The sequence below is a fragment of the Meriones unguiculatus genome, chromosome 16 (genome assembly GCF_030254825.1).
Source record: "Meriones unguiculatus strain TT.TT164.6M chromosome 16, Bangor_MerUng_6.1, whole genome shotgun sequence".
NCBI lineage: Eukaryota > Metazoa > Chordata > Mammalia > Rodentia > Muridae > Meriones > Meriones unguiculatus.
In genome coordinates, this window is record NC_083363.1 from 43582280 (window position 1) to 43594889 (window position 12610).

Below are 12610 nucleotides of genomic sequence, written 5' to 3' on the forward strand. Positions count from 1 at the left end.
CGTCTATTATAAGTTTAAAAACACCTGTATACATTCTAACAAGTACTGTTAGTAGGGTGTATCATTTTGGGGGGAGGAGGAGGTAGAGAGGGACAGCAAGGAAATAATTACATGCAGAGATGGGATGTGGTCATGTGTTCATGAGAATGGCCTAATTAGTGACCTGGAGACCCAGACTCTAAGAGTACTCAACAAGGGAATAGCCTTCCCTACTAACACAATATAAGCCTGGCCAAGTCGCTCCACTGCTGACATGAACCTGCTTATTGTCCCAGGACTATGGTTGTTCTGTATGTGCTTGTTTCTTCCTCCCAGCTGTCTAGTGAGCTTCGTGAGCATCCAGCTTTTCCTCTTACTTCCCAGGTTTCCTCTGCCCCATGTTACACCTCTGATGAATATGGGTTGATTAGACGTTTGGATGAAAAACAATATTTGCAAAAAAGAAAGACACTCTATGTGTTTGAAACGGTTAAAGAACTGAGAAATACAAAGGACACTATAATATTCTTTTAAGAAATGATTATCTGTACAGATACAATGGATGTATCTTGGGACTAGAATATTCAAATAACGGTGACTTCTGATTTCCTTCAAGGCGGTTATCACTGTCTCCTGTGCTGCTTTAGGAGAATTTATGATCAGAAACTAATATCCACTCTTGGTACAGTTCTCCTTAAAGTAGAGGAAGCAGGGGCATCTCTACTCAAGTAAAAGAGTTGCTTTCAGAAAAACAAAACCAGCCTCATGCTGTTTACATAGGAATCAACTCCTTAGATGTGAAAGGGAAAGTGCATCCATGAAATCTCCACCACTGCTTGCCCTAGTAAAACCAGCGTACCACTGACACCGGTTGACATGGCAACTCAAACAAGAAAAATTTCACAGGGTCCCACCCCCTAGATGAAGTGCTCCAGGCTGTAGAAAGTCAGTTTCCTCTAGAGAGTAGCTTCTGCATAGGCTGGCCAAGCCTGAGAGGCCAGCCTAGGATAGGTGCACCTATGAGCAATTATTTAAATGGTTGTACTTCCATTTGTGTGTGTGTGTGTGTGTGTGTGTGTGTGTGTGTGAGAGAGAGAGAGAGAGAGAGAGAGTGAGTGTGTAAGGTGTAACAGTAATAAAGATGAGATCATGAATTTGGGAGGTGGCTCCGGAAGACTTAGAGTGGGGGAGGGAGGGACAGGAGAGATGTAGATGCAGTGTTCAGGAGTGAGGTTCTCAAATAAAAAAACTTCTTAAAAGGTAACAACAAATGAATTACCTGCACAGTGGAATTATAATGTCATATAATGTAATTGACTTGTGAATCACATTTCACTCGTTTACAACTATTTGAGGAAGGAATCAGAACTAAATGGGTCTTCAAGAAAAGACTGCCAATCAACCTTCGGACTAGTAAGCATTGATTAGGTGTATCCAAAGAAGAGAAGCTGGCGCACCAATGGCTTGTACTGGCATATTGTGGAATTAAAAGGGGAGAGAATGAATCTCTTCCAATACAGTCTCAGGAAAAAGCCTCACACAAACCTGAAAACGTTAAAAGGCTAATTATTAAGGCCTTAATTTGCAAGCTCCCTTCTTTCACTCCCCTCTGCTCTCCCTGCCCACTTCCTCTAACCCTTTCTATATTTTCTGTAAAAGAGAAAATCAGAATGCAGGGGACAGTGAACTCAGCCACAAAATAAGTCAAGGGAGAAATGAAGTGCTAATTAAGAAAGCCAGGGTGTTATGCAAATGGCTGGTCCAGGAAGGAAGGCAGCCTAATGAAGGTGCCCGGAGTGGAAGGGGCTTCTTCGTGCACAGACAGCTGGCTCCCAGGAAGGTCAGGAGCAGGCGGGCGAGGAGGCGTAATCCTTCAGATTGGCAGCTCTGCCCCCTGGTCACCGTTTGATTATCTCCCAAATTGCTGTATTTCACAGAGATAATGATTTTTTATGGTCACAGATTTGAAGACAACTGCTGTATCCTGAGGGTTGTCGTTCTGCAAGGAGACGAACCGCTTCCTTGTGGAGAGGTGGGGGAGAGGGAGACTTCTCTGATTTTTTCCTTCCCTTCTTGACTTCCTTCCCAGAAGGTTTTATTACCATCGTGATAGTGCTGCGTGTTATGACGGGAACCACCCCGTCCTACTAATTAATCCCCGCCCTTCTGCTTGTCTTTAGCCAGCTCTCCTATCTGGTCTTCCAAGCATTCCAGAACCTTCTCACATGCCTAAGGCTGTTTCTCTTTGTAAGACTTAAATTAGCCTGGACTTAGAGCAGGAGAAGGTTCCTTCTGGCAGCTCTCGGGAACTAAGGCGAATATGTGTTTACATACTTCTTTGTTGGGGTATCCTCCGGCTCTGAGACCCCAAGGTGTTGCGGGACTGGAAAGCTGTCTTTCACTTCTTCTGACTCGTCTAGGGTGAAGACACAGACTCTGTTTCTCTCCCTCTCTCTGACTTTAAGGTGAAAGATCCTAGCTAAAGCACTTAAATTGCTTTCTTATTTAATTCCAGAAGAAAGAGGGGAAAAATTAGTTTATTTAATGTAAGTTGTGTGATGGATCCTGGGTGAATTTATAACAATTATTCTCTAAGAAGATTACGGTGGAAATTCTGGAGTAAACGCTGCTTTACAAAGAGATGATGAACAGCCCTGTAGCAACTGGATCTCGAAAGCTGGAAGGATTCTTTCTGACCATTGGATATTTGATTCTAGTACTGCCATAGGAAAACCATGCGTGTTTCAATTTGGCCATAACTGTTTCAACATTGCTTGTACTTTAATATTTATTACAAAAAGGATTCCCAGGGGTTCTTATTCAAATCACCTCACCTTAACTGCTGTAAACAGTGTGGAAGGTGTGGAAGCCCTGTTGGCTTGAGGTGGTTCTGGTGCTTATTCTGAAACTGTACATTTTTATATTCTCCTCCTTTTACCTGGGAAGCTCGTCTCTACTCCTAGACAAGTTTCCATGGGGACTTAAGTTCCCTACTTTCCCTAAAGAGATGGCATATCCTCTAGCATTTGGAATATATCCGTACTGTGATATTCGCGTTTCGAAAAGGCTTTAATATATGAATTTCTTTCAACATGTTCAAATCACTTATAATTTTAGGAGTAAAGAGTTACCTGTATATGAGGAGGCAGTAAGTAAAGAAGACAGATGTGTGTATCAAAGAAGACAGTGTTCCAGGCAGGAAAAAAGTGGGGGAGGGTAGGATTTCAAATGTTTTGAGATCATCTCATGCATCGTTGGAGAAATATCCAGGAGAACTATGTATTTGGAACAGAATAAGCAAGAGAAGGGTGGTGACAAGGTCTAAACATAAAAATGGATCAACTTATACAAGCTTTCGCAGGATAAGAAACACCATGGATTCTAGTCCAGGGAAAATAAGCAGCAGTTGAGTGTAACCTGCAGTTGGACATTAAGAATTTCCATAGTTCACAATTATAAAAATGCAGCAGGGTTTTGTTTGTGTGTGTGTGTGGCTACATGGTTAAAAACACTTTTTACGTTTGCAGAAGACTAGAGTGCAGTGGTACACAGCCGTACATGCAGACCACACACCCATACGCTCTAACTTTTAGAAGAGAAGGCGGTGGTGTGGACATCCTTGTATGTAGGTCTTTGTGTCAGATGATTCTTCCAGAAGTGAATTCTGATTAAAAAAGAATTTTTTTCCAATTTATCATTCTATATTAATTAGGTTGAATACTTTCACATTTTAATTCTTTCTAAATCCAAGGCATTTCCTTAGCTGATAATAACCAACACAGAGACTACCATCTAAACTTTATTTATAACAGTAACTATAATAATTTCAATGCAGAAACCAACATTTATGAAACACGTGCTAAGTGCCAAGGCGAGCATCATTTTATCCTACCCTCACCAAACCCAGGAACGAGAAGTATTCTTTCCATGGAGGCTGCCAAATTTCAGTCTCTGATTAGCAATGATATTATTTATTTTGCTCACTACCATTTACCTCTCAGTCTAATACAGAAACTACTCCAGAGAAGAAGCCCTGTACATGTGTTGCATTTTATATGTTATAAAAACAAAAACTGAACCATGGGGGTTTTACATAATAGAGGCACATAGCTCATAAATGCGGGACTGAGGTTTTATCCTGACCTGTCTTATTAGGAGGCTAAATCACTGGCCCAGGTGATATTAATTTTTGTTAAAAAATAAAAATATTCTGAGGAGCTAAAATATGTGTACTTTTTCCTGCAGCATGTTCTTATCATTAGTTGCGCTATGAGCTGCCATCCCAGAGTTCCAAATGATAGGTCCTTCTTTTTTGTCACTTTATTCTTTCTTCAGAAGCTAAATGTGACCCACATAACATGCAATTTACAACTCCAGACGTGACTGCCTCTGAAGCTCCACATTTTATATCGGACTTCCGACTTGCACACTCAGGAAGCCTTTCAAGGTCAGCAAGTTCAACAGAGTAGGCTACCCCAACCCTCATCGTCTCACCTGCTCTTGACTTTGAATCCCAATGTAAACATATAACGTAAGTATTTATTGATGTGCTTGGGCTATAGACTGAGCAATCAGACTGTGGAGATTCTGAGTAGATAAGAACACTTCATGTGCAAGCACAAGGACCTGAGTTTTAAACCCCCAAGAGTCACCTGAAAAGCTGGGAGTGGCCATATATGTGTCTGTAGCTCAAGCTCTGTGAGGCACAGAGACACGCGGATCCAGGGTTGCTTGGGTGTTCTGGGTACCAGCCAAGCTTCAGATTCAGTGAGAGACCACATATCAAAGGAATAAAGCTGAAGATGATAGAAAAGGGCATCTGGTCACATCTGATGACCTCTTCTGCCTTTGAGTATGTGAACTTAGCCTCTCTTTCTCTGTTCCTCCATTCTCCCATATTCTCTCTCCCTCCTTCTTATACACACACACACACACACACACACACACACACACACACACCACTCACAAGCAATCCATGATTCTCATTCATTCTCCTATTTCAGTACAATCCTGACTCAGTTTGCCTTCAACATATACGCCAGGTATCCCCACTCATGGGACCTTCAGCTTCCGACACTGTCTCTTCTCCGACCACCGCAGTTGTTTCAGATACTGGATTTTCTCCAGATTGCTCATCTGCTTCTACCACTATCGATTTGCACTCTACTATTAGAATAATATTAGAAATATTAGTCATTTATCCCATGTCGTTTGACGTCTGTTTCCTTGGTCTCTGTGTCCTCTTTACATCCCCTTTTTCTGACTCTTGAGCCCATCAAAGTGCTTTACATCCTGTTCTCACTACCTGGGATATCGTTCCCAGCTCTCTGATCACTACACCTCACACAGGGTCTCCCCACAGCCTGACTCCCTTTCATGTGTCTGCCTTTTCAATGTTGCTGTCTTTTCTTCAAAGCACTAATCCTCACTTGAGACTCATTACTCATTTATTACTCTGCTTGTTTATTGATCACCTTCCCTATTAACATCTACATTTCATGAAGGTGAAGATGTTGGCTTGATCACTATCAGAACAACACATGAAAAACTTTGGGTGGTGAATCTATCTGAATAAATGCAGTGGTGCAATAAAACGTATACCTCTTCAGATGCCTTTCAAACAAATAATCTACAATATTTAGAAACAAATAGCAAGTAATATCAATAAGTGTGATCTGATGTAGGCTTATGGGTGAAGCAAACTAATGAACGCCAAGTAAAGTATCTAATATATGAGAACCTTAAATTAATTAAATTGTACTGTACTTTCTGTGACTAATGCTTAAGTTGAAGTAATGAAATATTCAACCCACAACCATTATATCCTGGCTATTAATGAATCCGAACTGGCTTTGCTGTTTCCTAATATGCTGGATTCACCTCACTACTTTACATGGTCATGTACTCTTGGAAGGAGTTGGACCATTTGGGCCACTTATATTCACTTTCTTCTTTCTTTCTTTCTTTCTTTCTTTCTTTCTTTCTTTCTTTCTATCTGCTATCTATAATCTATCTATCTTCTGTCTGTCCATTATCTCTTTTTCTCTCTCTCTTTTTCGTGTGTGTGTGTGTGTGTATGTGAGTACATTGCTTCAAGAGACCTCAGATCAGGATCCTTGGTAGGAACACCAGAATCCGATACCCCCCTGGGACTTTTAAAGCCATGAAAAGATGATTAGATCATTTGCTTATATAGATTTTATTTTGTTTTTGCTTTAGTGCTGGAGGGTTAACCCAGAGCCTCACACATACTATGCCAATGATCTACTCTTAAGAAACACCATCATCCCAGTCAGGGTTCTGTCTCAGATAAGAATGCATTCAGACAGTACCTTTTCCCTGATTCTGAATGCCGTCACTTCTGCCTAACACAGAAAACAGTGCCTTCCTTCCCACTCCAATATGTTAATACATAAAATGATATGTGCTTACTATTAAGGGATAGTATTCCAGCACACAACCGTTCATTAATATCATACTTAAATTTTTCCTCAATATTCAGATAATTCAAAGAATTTCATAATGACTAATTTTCCATATTGATGGTTCTATAAATAAAAAGTATGTACACAGCATACAATCATCTGGATATAATTGGCTGGTACGTGGCATTTGATTTTTATGTGTCATGATTTATTGTGAGGCCACCCTCTGCACCGTGCTGTGTTCTCATAAATAGTGATTGAAAAGTGTTGTTTACACATGTAATGATGTTCAAAGTGATTCCTGTATGAAAGTGTCTCCACAGACAATTCTTTCCCCTTAAAGAAGAAAAATAGCATTTCTATAGTTGAAAATTTTATTTCAACTATATTAAACTGGCTTTTTGGCATAGTTTCTTGTGCTGAGAAACTATTTACATTTATTTTTCAGTGACCTCTTTATTTCTAAAATTTTTCCATTTTCTACAAAGTTGTTGGCAAATTATGTATTTATTTATATAAGTTCTTCATGTTTCAGAGAAATACCTGTCGCAAATATTTTCCCTGCTTGTAATTATTTTATTTTGGCTCTACTTGTGGAAATTTTTGCCATACCAATTTTTTATATATAAATTAATGAATTTACTGTCTGTTTCATGAGTTTAATGTTTTATCTTGTAGTGGGAAGTTAATGAGTTGTTACTTTACATATTCATAAGGTATTTTTTTATATTTTGTTATTTTCTTTTTCTTTTGCAGCAATGTGCATGGTGTTTATTGAATTAACTCATGTATGCAGCTATATTAACTTTAAAACATCTTACAAAAGTTGGTAAAACTGTCATTAGATTTCTTTAGATAGAGAAGAAATGTCGGAATTAGAAAAGTTGAAAAATACTTGTTTAAATTCATACAGCTAAATTAAGGGTACAGAATTTTTCTGTTTATTTAGCACAATGAATGTATTCTGGAAGTATTTCTTTCTTTTATCTTCTTGTGCTTTTAATATTATGTCTTTAGAAATTGTTTTTAAGGTACAATAACAGTTAGTTAATTTTTGCACCTGGTGTGAGATAAGGTTTTAACTTTATTGTCTTGCATGTGATTCAACAGTCCCATATCTATTTATTGAAAAGGCTATTGGTTCCTCATTGGCTGACCTTAGCATCCTTAATGACCATGTATGTGAAGTGTGTTTCTGGAACTCTAAATCCTATTGTGCTCTTCTTTGCATTCATCCATGAGATAATCTCAAGGTCCTCATCACTACTACCTTTCAGTGATTTTAAAGTGAGGAAATATGAGACCCTGACATTGTTCTTCATTCTTAAAATCCTTTGTGTACTCTAGAGAATTTAGGAATACCAGATAAGTTTTCGAAATGTTTTAGACATCATATTAGTGAAATTCAGTGTTTGTGGGGATGAAGACTGGATATAAAGTGACATTCTCTATATGAAGTTGGCCTCGGTGTTGGAGGAAACTTATCAATAATGTTTCCCAAAAATGCTCAAGATGAGAATGAAGAAAAAGGAAAAGTGACATAATGGCCTAATGAAATCCTCACCTTCACAAATTTTCTATGAACCATTAGAATATTTCAGTTAACACTACTGGAATTATATCATCTATTAACATTAGAAGATAGATACTAATCATCAAATTAATATTATATGGTATTTTGGCTTCCTGGATTTTCAAGTCTTTTGTTCTAGAACAACATCTACATCAGCTATTAGGCTTTGTGTAAGACAGTGGTTCTGAACCTGTGGGTCACAACCCCATTGGATGTGGTCAAACAATCCTTTCACAGGAGAGGTTGCCCAAGACCATTGAAAAACACAGAAATTCACATTATGATCCATAACAGTAGATAAATTACAGTTGTGAAGTAGCAATGAAAATAATTTTATGGTTGGGGGTCACTACAGCATGAGGAATTGTGCTAAACTATCACAGCATTAGGAAGATTGAGAACCACTGCTCTAAGATGGGCTATTGACACATTGGTTAAAGAATATTTCAAATACCTTTGAGCTGTCATTGTAGAATTGAAAGGTAGAAACCCATTTCATTGTGTTTAATTGGAAATACACATGAAAGAGGCACATTTTTTCATATAGCAAATAGACAAATAGAGTAAATTGACTCAAACCTGCATTGTCATTGGTTGGAATCTCTAATTAGTGTGATGTTAATAAAATTATATTTTATTGAGCAATTCTAAGACTCTCTCCTATTCAAATTTCCTTGATGTGAGAGATCAGTCTTTGGGCCAGTCACAGAAGAGAAATGACACACATCATAAAACCAGAGAGTGTAAGTTTTGCTTACTGGAAGTCAAATTCAAATGTTAGAAAAACACTACCCTGACCAAACAAAACTGTGTGCCAGTTCTTGAATACGGTGTCAGGCTGACACTTGCTAAAATCAGTACAGGGGATTATCTCATCAACTCTATAATATATGCTGTGAATGATCTATTACCTACTACCTTATCACTGAGAAAACTTGTATTCAGAGAAATAAGAAAGCCACAGTGAGGAAGTAGTGTATAAAGGCTTGCTCTCTAGTTTCACAATCAGTCATCAGAATCCCCAAATATGAAAACTATATTGACCACATAGACTACCAGATACATTTTGCACATCGATTCCAAGTTGGGTAACATTTACAAACATCTAGAGAGGCATTCTCTTACAGCTGTATAATATGAGCCACAGACACAAATTAATTATTTTCCTATAGTCTCATACAAAAGCAAAATGCAACAAATGAAATTAATTTCAATAATATTCATCAATATAGTATATCCAAAATACCTTGGCAACATGTAGTCAGTGTGGATAATTATAAATGAGATACTTCACATCTCTCATACTAAATCCCAGGAATCTGACATCTATTTTATACAACTCACAGGTCAAGTAAGAGATCTACTCCTCAAGTCCTGAGTGGCCTCTTCTGGGTGATGGCAGCCATATTGGATAGTAAAGATCTGGAATGTGGCACAAATTTGATTATTTAATCCTTGCTGTTATAAAAAGTTGTAATTGAATTAAGCTCCATTTTCTTATATGTAAAGCAGAAAATTTCCCAATATCATGACTTCTGGAGAGGAGTTTCAGCAGGTGCCTCTCTTCTGATCTCATTAAGAAGTTTCTATGAACTCTGAGCAGTTTTGAGATCCTGTGGATTTACAACCTTAATTATGTAGGGTTTACACATATGCACCGATGTTACCTAAAATATCCCTTCTTATAACACACCCTTTATGAACCAGTTTTGTGGGTAAAATATTTATGTGCCTTTGCTAGGAACATAAGGATTATAAAGGAACTGTGCTTTGTGCTGCTAACATAAATGGATTTGGAAGGCAAAGTGGAAAAAACTACAACTTTATGATAAACATTACCACCTCCCTTTAATGCATTATTATATTTTATAGTTAAATAACAATGGAACATTGGGGCATTTGTGTAGGCTGCATAAAGGCACAGACACAGCCAAGGAAATAAAAAATTACACTTGACTTATTCGTTTGTGAAAAAAAAAAATTCTCAAACAGCTGCTACATCAACTCAAGTGAGAAATACACAAACATGTCAGCAATCTCCACCCCATAATACTGCCAGGACAAAATTAAACAAAACAATCTCCCAAATTATTAAGGTCCAAGTGTTTAGGAGCGTGCACTATGTTATAAACTGTAGGCAGAACGGTGTAGCACATGTCTCTCTATTTCACCCTGTATAATTGTATGCAGATGTACCCAGAGTTATGCAATAGGCTCATTCCTTAAAAAGAAAAAAAGCACAGTACAAATTCAATATTAAATTCCTTTAGATGCACTGGGGGAGCCTGTTATTTTAAAAGTTCGTTTATAATATGGTTAATCACACACACCCCCAATTCTCCATTTTTAGCAAAGGAAATTTTAATAAAGAAATTTTACAGTATTTAAAATCATAAACATTTTTTAAATGCTTCAGAAAAGTTTGGAGAAAAAAGAAAGTTGCTACTACATTTTAAGGCTACCTCTCTCCTTACTGGAACGTGTTTCTTTTGTGTACTGAAAGTGGTCACTTGTACGATGTTGTTTCCTAGATCTGGGTACCCTTATTAGCATCTCATGTACCGTTTTCATCTTCTTATCCCAGCAACAAACAAGCTTCCTTTGGTTTCCATCTACCACCCCCTTTAACTCCTTGACAGTAAAACACCTTGAAGGAGTTATTTGAGATTGGTGATTCAAATTCTCATTTTAAAAACTAGTGGATTCTATGCTCTGTGACTCTATCAAAACTCTTCTAAAATTATGTGTAGATTATCTATAGAACAAAGTAATTAAATGGTCAAGAGTCTTCTTCAGAGTAATAAAAGTAGTCACATTGCCATGTTCACATATTTTCCCCCATCTTATTGACAACTGTGTTAGTTTGGTAACTCTTCCATTATAAAGTATTGTAAACTGGTGACTCACTACAACAAAAATGTATTGTCTCATAGTTTTGGACAAGACTGGAAAGCAAAAACCAAGATTTTGTCAGAGCTGCATTCACAATAGGGAAGCTATCCTGAATAGTTTAACCTCTGTTTCCTAACCTCTGGTAGCCACCAAGCAGTCCTTGGTTTATAGATGAACGGTTTTCCCCAGTGTGTCTTTAAGGGACCATGTTCAAATATTCTACTTACATACGGTCAACAGGCCCTCTTTTGAATATATCACCTCATTCAAGTAAGAATTCTTTCATTATCAATAAAAATATATATACAAAGTAAAAACTGATGGTGAGAATATGGAATCAAGGAAACACCTCCACACTTGATAAGAATGTAAATTAGTACAGACACTAAGAAAAACAGAGCAGAGTAACTTTAAAATGTTAGTGATCCTTGAGGTTATATACATATAGGTGACATTTTATGGCCTGAGTGGATTATATTTATGTATAAAGGAATATATGTGTAACAATAATTAATGAAAAACAGGCCATGAATTGAGAGAAAGAGAAACAATGAAGGTGCATGGGGGGTGTGAAAGAGGAAAGGGGAGTGGAAAATGATGTAACTATACTATAATTTCAAAAATGAAAAATATAACAAAGATAGAATTACTACACGACTCTAGTGATTCCACTATTCTAAGTATATATCCCACAAAAGAAAATCAATATGTTGACTAGACATATGCCCTCCAATGCTCATGGCAGCATTATTGACAATAAATGTGTAGGATTCTTCCTCAATTGTGACATGATTTACATAAGGTACAGAGGATCATGAGAATGTGGACTTTCATTTTCTAAGAAAAGTCTTTGAAACTGATGTAATGATAAAGTGATTTATCTTCTCCCCCAAGACATATTGAGCTGGAATGTTTTCTTCTGGAAACTACTTTGGTTATTTCTTTTCAACAGTGTATGCATGAAATCTAGACAATCATATGTGAATAAGGCAAAAATGTATGGGCATATTTATTCTACAGTTGAGTGCAGAAACTACTTAACAAGCACCTAATTATATCAGTTTATTTGGGGGTAATAGATTCACACTCTGCTCGAGATTGTGCTTCTATACCACACATTAATTATATGATGTCGTATCACAGGGAACATGAACTTATGAAGATAGTATAGTCTCAAAGTGATGTCAAGAACATTTCATGCATTTAATAAGCAGAAGCCCTTAATCAGCTTCCAAAGAAAGTTGTTAAATGTTTCCTTGTTCTGAACCTTCATATGTTTTCCTACCATGTTTCATCCTCCACCCCTTTTTTTGTCCCCTCCGTGTCCCTCTACTCCCACCTTTTCTCGCTCCATAAGACTCCCTGCACCCTGCCCTGAGTTTGGCTGTGAGTCTTTGCATCTGCTTCCATCCTGTTTCTTCTCTTCTACCTCTTCTGGTGTCTATTCTGGTTGCCATTCTGAATGAGATTTAAACATCCTCCATAGGGTTCTCCTTAGTGTTTAGCTTCTTTAGGTCTGTAGATGGCTGTCCTATATTATACAGATAATATCTGCTTATAAGTGAGTATATATCATGCCTATCTCCTCTTTCTGGATTACCTCACTCACTATAATCTCTTCTAGTTCTATGAATTTGCCTTCAAATTTCATAATTTCCTCATTTTTAATAGCTGAGTATTATTCCATTGTATAAGTGTACCACAATTTCTGTTTCCATTCTTCTGTTGAGGGACATCTAGG